This window comes from Microtus oregoni, unplaced genomic scaffold, assembly GCF_018167655.1.
Source record: "Microtus oregoni isolate MIOR12 unplaced genomic scaffold, Mior012 000003F_ref0000135, whole genome shotgun sequence".
NCBI lineage: Eukaryota > Metazoa > Chordata > Mammalia > Rodentia > Cricetidae > Microtus > Microtus oregoni.
In genome coordinates this window covers 24,274,291-24,285,136 of record NW_024543062.1, presented here as the reverse complement: position 1 = coordinate 24,285,136, position 10,846 = coordinate 24,274,291, and the positions used below count along the sequence as shown (strand labels likewise).

Sequence of the window (10,846 nt, the reverse complement as noted above, 5' to 3'; positions counted from 1 at the left end):
TATTCTTTCCTTATTCTGTATGTTTTGTGTTTTGATTATTATATGGCAAGGGGATTTTTTTTTGATCCAGCCTATTTGGTGTTCTGTATGCTTCTTGAACCTTCATAGGTATATCTTTCTTCAGGTTGGGAAAGTTTTCTTCTATAATTTTATTAAATATATTTTCTGGACCATTGAGCTGCACTTCTTCTCCTTTTTCTACTCATATTATTCTTAGGTTTGGTCTTTTTATTGTGTCCCATATTTCCTGAATGTTTTGTGATGAGAGTTTGTTGGTTTTGCTGTTTTCTTTGATCAGTGCGTTTATTTTCTCTATGGTATCATCAGAATCTGATTCTGATCTCTTGTATTCTGCTTGTTATGCTTGTTTCTGTAGTCTCTATTCATTTACCTCGATTTTCCATATCCAGCCGGCCCTCTGTTTGTGTTTTCTTCTTTGCCTCCATTTCAGTTTTCAAGTCTTGAACTGTTTCCATTATCTGTTTGATTGTTTTTCCTTGGTTTCCTAGGGTATCATTCACTGATTTATTCAGTTCTTCAAACTTTCTGTTATACTTCTCATCCATTTCTATAAGGGCATTTTTTTTACATGCTGTTTAAGAGCATCAATCACTTTTATAGTCAATTTTTTCTACTTCTTGATTAAGGTGTTCATGTCCTCCTGTTGTTAGATCGCTGGGTTCTGGTGGTTTCATGTTGTTTTTCAGATTGTTGGGTGAATTCTTGCATTGGCACCTGCCCATCTCTTCCTCCAAATGCTTCCCTATGGATCTTCTTTTACAGGATCAGGTCTCCTTGCGTACTGATGTACCTTCCCAGTGATGGCTCTCCCCAGTGATGGCTCTCCTGGTGCTCCTGTGATGTCTCTCCTGGTGCCAAGATCAGATCTCCGTGCCCAATGATGGCTCTCCTGTTGCCGAGATCAGATCTCCATGCTGGTTGGGTAGCTCGTAAACAAAGCGCCTACCTTGCTTGTTGCAGGCAGGCTATTGAAACAAAGGAGCTCCCGCCCGCTATGTTACCCTTGGGATTCAGCCCCAGCGCCCCAAAGAGGGAAAGGAGGCAGAAAGGGAGAGGGTTCTGGATGCAAACTGGGTGGGATAGGAAGAGAGAGGCAGTATGCTGGGAGTATAGGCCCAGCAGGAAGCCCATGTCTGAATCTCACCCCAATGATGGCTCTCCTAGTGCCGAAATCAGATCTCCGTGCTGGTTGGGTAGCTCGTAAACAAAGCGCCTACCTTGCTTGCTGCAGGCAGGCTATTGAAACAAAGGAGCTCCTGCCCACTAGGTTGCCCTCGGGTTTCAGCCCCAGCACCCCAAAGAGGGAAGGGAGGCAGAAAGGGGCTAATCATAATTTTTTTATTATTATATAGAATATATTTTAAATATATGAATCACATATGCAGTATGCTGTAGTAGAGCTAACCATATATTTTTATCATTTTGCATACAAATGGATGGAAATAGAAAACACTATCCTGAGTAAGGTAAGCCAGACCCAAAAAGAGGAACATGGGATGTACTCACTCATATTTGGTTTCTAGCCGTAAATAAAAGACTTTGAGCTTATAATTCATGTTCCTAGAGAAGCTAAATAAGAAGGTGAATCCAAAGACAAACACATAGGCATCCTCCTGAATATTAACCTTCATCAGGCGATGAAAGGAGACAAAGACAGAGACACACATTGGAGCACTGGACAGAAATCTCAAGGTCCAAATCAGGAGCAGAAGGAGAGGGAGCACTAGCAAGGAACTCAGGACTGCGAAGGATGCACCCACACACTGAGACAATGGGGATGTTCTATTGGGAACTCACCAAGGCCAGCTGGCCTGGGTCTGAAAAAGCATGGGATAAATCCGGACTAGCTGAACATAGCAGACAATGAGGAATACTGAGAACTCAAGAACAATCGCAGTGGGTTTTTGATCCTACTGCATGTACTGGCTTTGGGGGAGCCTAGGCAGTTTGGATACTCACCTTACTAGACCTGGATAGAGGTGGGCAGTCCTTGGGCTTCCCACAGGTCAGGGAACCCTTATTGCTCTTCGAGCAGATGAAGGAGGGGGACTTGATCGGGGGAGGGGTAGGGAAATGGGAGGCGGTTGCGGGGAGGAGGCAGAAATCCTTAATAAATAAATAAATTAAAAAAATAAAAAAAATAAAGTACTTGAGACTTTTTTCTTAGTCTAGAAGGAGATATCATGAACAGGGCTCACTGGGATTGTTTAGAGCATTTTCTTAGACAATGGCTACATATATACACAGAGAGTATAAGCTAGCATACATGTACATATATAGGGTTAAATCTAAATTGTACACACAAACACATATATTAAACAGGGTTTGAGAAAAATAGTAAGGGAGAACAGTATTGAGCAAGACAAAGACTCTCTCTCTCTCTTTCTCTCTCTCTCTCTCTCTCTCTCTCTCTCACACACACACACACACACACACACACACACACACACACTTAAAGCCATATTAAAATCTAGACTCCAGAGATAAACACTGATGTCTGTCATCCTGATTCTGGCTTCTCTCTCCTACCATGAGGACATCCAGAACCATCTATTTTCCTACATAGATCCTGATTTCATGCTCGGGACTGACTAGCATTCCACTGCGCATGTGCTGGCTTTCTCTGCTCAACTATCTCCCTGGGTGGTGGACCCCTAGGCTACTGAGGGCCTGGACTGTTGGCCATGGCTCTGCCTGTCGCCTGTCATTCTCATTGTTGTCTTTCAGGGCGGCTCCTCGGGAAAAGGCACAGCTCTCAAGGGCAGGTCAGACGCCGACCTGGTCGTGTTCCTTAACAATTTTTCCATCTTCGAGGACCAGTTAAACCGACGCGGAGAGTTCATCCTGGAAATTCGGGAACAGCTGTATGCCTTAGAGTGAAGTTTGAGGTTCAGAGTCCATGTTTGCCCAACCCCCGGGGCACCAGAGTCCATGTTTGCCCAACCCCCGGGGCACTCGGCTTCACACTGAGCTCCCCCCCCCCCCCCCCCCCCGACTTCAACAGGAGGTGCAGTTTGATGTGCTGCCAGCCTATGACGTCCTGGGTAAGGCACTCGGAGCCGCAGCGCCGCCTTCCATCCTCTCTCTCAGTTTTCGTTCGTGTGTGTGTGTGTGTGTGTGTGTGTGTGTGTGTGTATGTTCACACGTGTGTAGATCTATGCAGATGTTTGCAGGTGTAAAGACCAGAGGCCAGTCTTGGATGTCGGTTACTTGGGAGCCTGATTTGTTGAGAGGCTGACCTGGGATTTGCTGGCCCACCTTGGTGGCTCTGGCAGTATGCAGCTGGGCTCAGTGGGGTGTGAGCTCTGATGGAGCTGCACCCCCAACCTCGGGCAACCCGGAGCCTCGGCATGTTTATTAGGTACAGCACAGGGTGGGGGAGAGGGTGGCTGGTGTGTAGTTGGTGTCTGTAGGAGAGGACTCAGGCTGTAAACAAATATACTCAGATATATTCACTCAGGCTTCCTCCACTCCCTACGAGAAAGCCTGGTTTGTTTGTCTTGTTTTGAGAGAGGTTAAACCTTGATCTCGAACTGGCTGGTGTGTGTGTGTGTGTGTGTGTGTGTGTGTGTGTGTGTGTGTACCCCAAAATTACAAATTGTCCAACTCTACCCAAAGACAATCAGGAACACCCGTGAAAGCACAGTGGGGGTTTGGGAAGCTTAGAGAAAGGTTGAGGATTTACATTTGGGGACACAGCTCCCCCTGTTGATCACTGTGTGAACTGCTGTTATTAACTTAGAGACAAGGTCATTGCCCTTGACTTAAGAGAGCCATAGAAACAGCACAGAATCTCAGGCAGCAGAGAATGAGAGACCCGTCTGGGAGTATGAGCAGGGCAGCACGCGGTGGAAAACTGCAGGAGGCTTGGATACCTGCCTCTGCAGGGGTGCAGAGGGCGTGACCCAGAAAGAGCTGGGAGGTGATTCTCCAGAAGGCTGTCTTGGTCATGGACTTCCCCAGGCAGCTTTCCAGTAGGGAAGTGGGGCCACCACAGCAGGACCGCCTTGGAAATGACAGTGAGTGACAGCCAAGAAAGGACCTCACTCACAACTCTACCCAAGATGACTTAGTCGATGCCCCATTGTGTGGTGGACCTTGAAGCTGAAACTCTCCCGGGTCACTGAGTGACAGGCATGTCCCGGTATCACAGAGTGATTTTGCCATGTGCCAGCATCAAAGCCTGATGGTAAGGTCTGCCACAACCGTGGACACACATGTGCACACGCCTGAGACACAGCCTGCTGCCTGTCTAGTCTACACACATGTGCACACACCTGAGACACAGCCTGCTGTCTGTCTAGTCTACACAGATTGCACACACCTGAGACACAGCCTGCTGCCTGTCTAGTCTACTCAGATGTGCACATACCTAAGACACAGCCTGCTGCCTACCTAGTCTATACACATGTGCACACGCCTGAGACACAGGCTGCTGCCTGTCTAGTCTACTCAGATGTGCACACACCTGAGACACAGCCTGCTACCTGCCTAGTCTACACACATGTGCACACGCCTGAGACACAGCCTGCTGCCTGTCTAATCTACTCAGATGTGCACACACCTGAGACACAGCCTGCTGCCTGTCTAGTCTACACAGAGGTGCACACACCTAAGACACAGCCTGCTGCCTGTCTAGTCTACTCAGATGTGCACACACCTGAGACACAGCCTGCTGCCTGTCTAGTCTACACAGATGTGCACACACCTGAGGCACAGCCTGCTGCCTGTCTAGTCTACACAGATGTGCACACGCCTGAGACACAGCCTGCTGCCTGTCTAATCTACTCAGATGTGCACACACCTGAGACACAGCCTGCTGCCTGTCTAGTCTACACAGAGGTGCACACACCTGAGACACAGCCTGCTGCCTGTCTAGTCTACACACATGTGCACACACCTGAGACACAGCCTGCTGCCTGTCTAGTATACAGATGCGCACACACCTGAGACACAGCTTGCTGCCTGTCTAGTCTACTCAGAGGTGCACTTGCACCCACACACAGTCACACAGCCATATGTGTTCCCTAGCCTGCTGCCTAACCACTCTACAAGCTCAGGAAACAACACACACACCCTACTCCTCTTAGGACCTGGACAAACAAAACCACATAATATTCATTTAGGTACGACAGAAAGTCATCCAGTGAAAATGGACAGCTGTTGGTGAGACAGCTCAGTGGATAAAGGCAATTGCTACACAAGCATGAAGACCTGAGTTCAAATCCTCAACACTCACCTAAACAGAAAGGACCACAACTGACCTCTAACCAAGGACTTACATGGCCAGAGACAGGAGAATCTCTGTGGTCTGCTGGTCTTCTCAAAGGGAGACACCTTATGTCTTCCCATGAACTCTTAACATAAGTGTATACTTTCTCCCAAACACACACAAACGATATATACACCAGACAAAAATACGACAGAGACACCGTAAGCCGGTCCATGATATAAAATATATCAAAGTGCTCCACAGTAAACTCCGACACAAGCAGGAGTGTACACACATGGCATGCACCGTGCAGAAGATGCTGGACTCCAGGGCACAGTTGGCCATTATTAGATGACCGTGCAGCTCTCTTGTGTATGACCTCAGTGTGCTGTTTCCTCCCACCACTGTCTCCAGGACCAGCTGGTAGCAGGAACTTTCCAGGGCCGCATGATGTATGCAGTCCTGAGGTGAGGGATGACACACGGATGTATAGGGAGTGATGCTTGATAAAACTCTGATCGCTTCACTGAACCCCATAATCTGTGAACTTGTCACCCCACAGATAGACCCAGGAATGCCAGAGAAGGGCTGGAGAATTAGCTGAGTAAGGCCTCCTTTACAGGTCATGTCAGCACTGACAGGAAACCTGACCCCCAAATCTACAGAAGGCTCAACCGTGAGTGCACCTCCCTGAGGAAGGAAGGCGAGTTCTCCACCTGCTTCACCGAGCTCCAGAGAAACTTCCTGAAGGATCGTCCACCCAAGCTGAAGAGCCTCATCCGCCTGGTCAAGCACTGGTACCAACTGGTATGGCATCTTGTCCAGCCACTGTGGGCCCCATCTTACAGGGCAGAGAATGGAAGGGGTGATGAAGAGGAAGAAAGATGAGGAGCAAGGTGGGAGGGAAGGAGTGGTGAGAAAGGAAAGAGAGTTGAGAGGGGAAGGGGAAGTCAGGGAGGAGATGCTATAAGAGAGGGAAGGGGGGAGGCTGGGAGGGAGGGAGGGAGGACGAACCTGGGAGGAAGGAGGACTTCCCATGTTGTTAGGAATTATTTCTTCTAGTCCAGTTTCCGTTCAGCTAACTCACTCTTCAGCTGCATCTAATTCACTGTTCACGAGACATTGTGAACTCTGGATTTCTCTTTCTTTGTTGCATTATTTAGAGACAGGGTCTCACTAGGAAGCTACTGATGTCCTGGAACTCACTATGCAGACCAGGCTGGCCTTAAACCCACAGTTCTGCCTACCTCTGCCTCCCATTGCTGGGATAAAGGTGTACACCATCTCACCCTACTTTATCTTTGAATTTCTAGTTCTTTCTTCATTCCTTCTTTCCTTTCTTTTCTTTCTTTCTTTCTTTCTTTCTTTCATTCTTTCTTTCTTCTTAAACATGCACTGGTACCTACTATGGCTTAGATTTTCCTGATGTGTCAAGCTATGCTTTCTTTACATTCCCATCCTGCAATGTTTCTGGAGTTTTTATATGTGTGTGAGATAGATCTGGTGCGGTATATGTATACCTACTCTTGGGAGCACCTGTCTATGGGTGTGCATGTGTGTACATAAGCATGTGGAGACCAGAGAGCAATGCCAGGTCCTCAGTCACTCTCCACATTATATGTCCAGACAGGGTCTCACACTTGAGCCCACAGTGTGCTGAATCAGCAGTTCTGGATCATCATATAGTCCTGGGGACCCCCATTTCCATCCACTTAGGCTGGGATGAGAGTGGTTTTCCTCACAAGCCTGACAGTCATGTGTTTGCTGGGATCTGAGCTCTGGTCCTCACCCTTGCAAGGAGAGGGTGGCACTTTACCCACGGGGCATCTCCCTAGCATTTCCCAGTTACTTCAGAGCCTGTGATAAAACCATCAATGGTGAGCACCATTACTATCCCGCCCCTATCCTCACTCCCTGGCTGTCAATCATAGTGTCATGATTCCTCCTGCGCCTGCCAGTAAATGCTCAGTCTCTGTGGACCACATGGTCTCCATGTCAACCACACAGCCCTTGGCTATAGTGTGGTAGTGTACATAGACCGAATCTACAAGAATGGGAATGACTGTGTATCAGTAAGCCTGTAATGACATCAGTGGTCCGCACACAACAGCTCACAGGCCATTTCTCTCATCACCTTCCTCTTCTCAGTGTAAGGAGAAGCTGGGGAAGCCGCTGGCCTCACAATATGCCCTGGAGCTGCTCACAGTCTACGCCTGGGAACGTGGGAGTGGAGACACTGAGTTCGACACAGCCCAGGGCTTCCGGACAGTCTTGGAACTGGTCACCAAGTACAGGCAGCTTCGAATCTACTGGACAAAGCATTATGACTTTCAAGACAAAGAAATCTCCAATTACATGCACAGACAGCTCAGAGGAACCAGGTAGATCATTCCCTCATGACTCAGCTCCTCACCAGGGGCTCCAGTCTATAGCAGTGGAAATGGGTAGGTGGGAGCTCCGTGTCATTGAGCATCTCCTGTTCTGTCACTGTGCTGGGCACTGTCCTGCTGTCACCTGATTGACATGAGGACCTGCAGCCCTGGGAGGCAGGGGTGGGTTCTCCTGTCTGCAGATGAGGAAACCAAGGCTCTGACCTTGTCCAGACCCAAACAGCAGAGAGGGGAGCGCATGGAGCAGGAACTGAGCTGTTCCAGCTGTAACAGTATGGTAAGGGCTGCGAGGCACAGAACAGTGCTGGACTAATGAACAGTAAACAATGCAGTAGACTTGTTACAGCCTTGATCCTGTGTTGTGTTCTACCCTCACACCTCATCCTTTGAGATGGGCTGGTTCAACTCTCTCCATTTCACAGACCAGAGAGGCTGAGGGACCTGACCCAGGACACACAGCTACTAAAGGGTAGAGGATTGAACACAGCCCTTCCAAGTCATGTCCAGGGATCTCTCCAGGCCTTCTCTATGCTCTGGGACAGGAACTCAGGACAAACTTTGGATAGCAGAACTCTGCTGGGCTCCTCCCTGTACATGTGCAATGGTATCTGTGGCACTGGTCAGCTGGTCAGCTCCCTCTCTGAATGTTGCTCTGCAGGCCTGTGATCCTGGACCCGGCTGACCCAATAGGGAACGTGGCTGGTTCCAACTCAGAGGGCTGGTGGCAGCTGGCAGAAGAGGCTGCAGCCTGGCTACAATACCCATGCTTTAAAAACTGGGATGTTTCCCTAGTGAGATCCTGGAATGTGTCGGTGAGAAATTATCATCGTCTTGTCCCCTTGCACACACATCTGGTCACACCATCTGTTTCAAGAATATTCAGACAAAGATGCCCAGGCTTATAGGTTTTCCTGCCACACTGATTGCTGTACAGTTATTCTCAGAGGTTGTCACATCACCCCTGCAGAGTTCCTGTCACTCGGCCTCCTAAGGAAGGACAGCCTCTCCTTTGACTGTTTGCTTTGTGTTCAGGCTCCTTCCTATACTCTTTATTATACACTGGTTCCTCACACATGCTCTGTCCAGTGTTCTTTATTATATAGTAGCTCTCTGGGTCTACATACATGCTCGTCCTGTGTTCTTTATCATACAGTATCTCTCTGAATCTGCACACACGCTCGTCCTATGTTCTATATCATAGAGTATCTCACTGGATCTGCACACACGCCTGTCCTGTGTTCTGTATCATACAGTAGCTCACTGGATCCTCACTAGGGCTCTACAAGGTGTATTTAATAACATCCTTATCGTTCTGGTTGAACAAGAAGGCTTAGGGCTGGGGATATTGTTTAGTCAATAAACACTTGTCACATAAGCAAGGATAAGGAGCTTAATATCATCTCCAGATTCATGTAAGTGAGCCAGACAATGCACTTGCCATTCCAATGCATGGACAACAAGATCCCTGCCCTGGTTGGTGAGGGAGCATAGTCTCCTTGGTCAATTCCAGTCCAGTGCAACCCAAATGCCAAGGTGGACAGCAGTTGAGGGCTACAGTGTTTTCTGTTGATTGCACACACAAATACATATATACACAAACACATATACACATGCAAATGCACATGCATACAGAAACACACACACACACACACATGCACACTTGGCCACTAGGATAAGAAAGCTGAAACCACTGGCTCAGGAATGTTCAGCTAAGGAGAGGAGGGGCTGGGATTCCTGTGAACTTTGAAGCCAGTGCTCAGGACCTTGAAGCAGCCCACCTTTCCTGTCTCATCATCATGTGGCCAATGGGACTCAGCAGGGCTGTGTCTCAGCCAAAGAGACAGAGAGGCATTTGTATGTGGACCTTTTCTCTCATTGGACAGGGAACTTTCTGATGCTAGGGAAGAGATGAGGTCATGCGTGAACTCAGGATGGAGCTTAGCATGGGTGCATGGATGTGGGAAGCAAACCTCAGGTGGTCAGGAAGGTAAGGAGAAGGGACTCAGGAGGGAGACAACTGTGCCTGCTGTGGCCTTAAAGACTATCTCACAGTAGACTGTGGCTTGGCCCTGTCTCTCATTTGGCAGATCTGTTACTGAATGAGCGGAACTCAGGTAGGGCTATGTACACCTTCAACTGGCTAAGACCCCTGCCCATCCCCAAAAGTCCCGATGGCCATCTTCCCAACATGGGAATGCACTGTCCCTTCTTCTGAGAGGCTCCAGGTGGCCAGGCATGATGCCCACCCCCAGGGCTCATTTTCATCTGCTTCCAAGCAGCAGTGCGGGCTCATGACATGACTGTGTGTTTTCTGTTACAGACAGAAGTTCCTGTTCCTACAATAACAGGTTAGCTATTTTTCTTTGTTGTTTTTGTTTGTTTTGATGTGGGCTTTAGCTATGTAGACCAGGCTGGCCTGGAGCTCACAATCCTCCTGCCTCAGAGCTGGAAAGACTGCAGTGTAGGCCTGATGTACTCTGCCTTTCTTCTTCCCCAGGTGAACGAGAATGGGGCATTCATCTCCTGTGAGCACAGCAGCATCTGCCTGGAAGGCTCCAGAGTCAGGGGATATGCAGGCCTTGACCAGAGAGAGCAGGATACTGCCCATGGCCCCAGGGAGGGAATGTCCAACCTGGGGTCAGACTCCAGGCTTCTGATCCCTGCCTGTCGACTCTTCCATCCTGTGTAATCACAGACAGCCTTCCTCATAGCCTGCTTCATCCACCTTATCCTCTGACAGTGTTCTCTCGGGGACATGAGATTCAGAAGGGGAGGGGAGAACTCAAGTTTGACTTCTGTCTGTGCACCTGTTCTGTCCAATGTCTCATCAACAACAATAAACCACAGCATATGCCATGAGGGTTTGTGAGACGAGCCAGAGAAGTACCTCTCTCTCTCTCTCTCTCTCTCTCTCTCTCTCTCTCTCTCTCTCTCTCTGTCTGTCTTCATGGTTCAGTTAGGTGCATTTATTGAGCACACACTACATGGTCCAGGGGTCCAGGCACTGAGCACTCATCAGTGGACAGAGCAGAACCAATCCACAACAGCTATGATGCCGCATGGATTGGGATCCTTCCAGGTTTCTTACATCTAAACTCAGGACAGTATCCCTGGTTCCTTCTGTCAATGTCCCCAAGACAAGACTCAAGACCTGCCCCCTCTGACTCAGAAGCTGTTCTGCAGCTGCACATGGCCACGGGGACCTGGGAGTGTGATCAGTGCA

General features: G+C 48.8%; 1 pseudogene; it reads left to right on the top strand.

The window, feature by feature from the left end:
• The first annotated feature begins 939 nt into the window (after window positions 1-939).
• On the top strand, window positions 940-10,152 carry LOC121445940 (annotated as a pseudogene).
• Window positions 10,153-10,846: the final 694 nt, after the last annotated feature.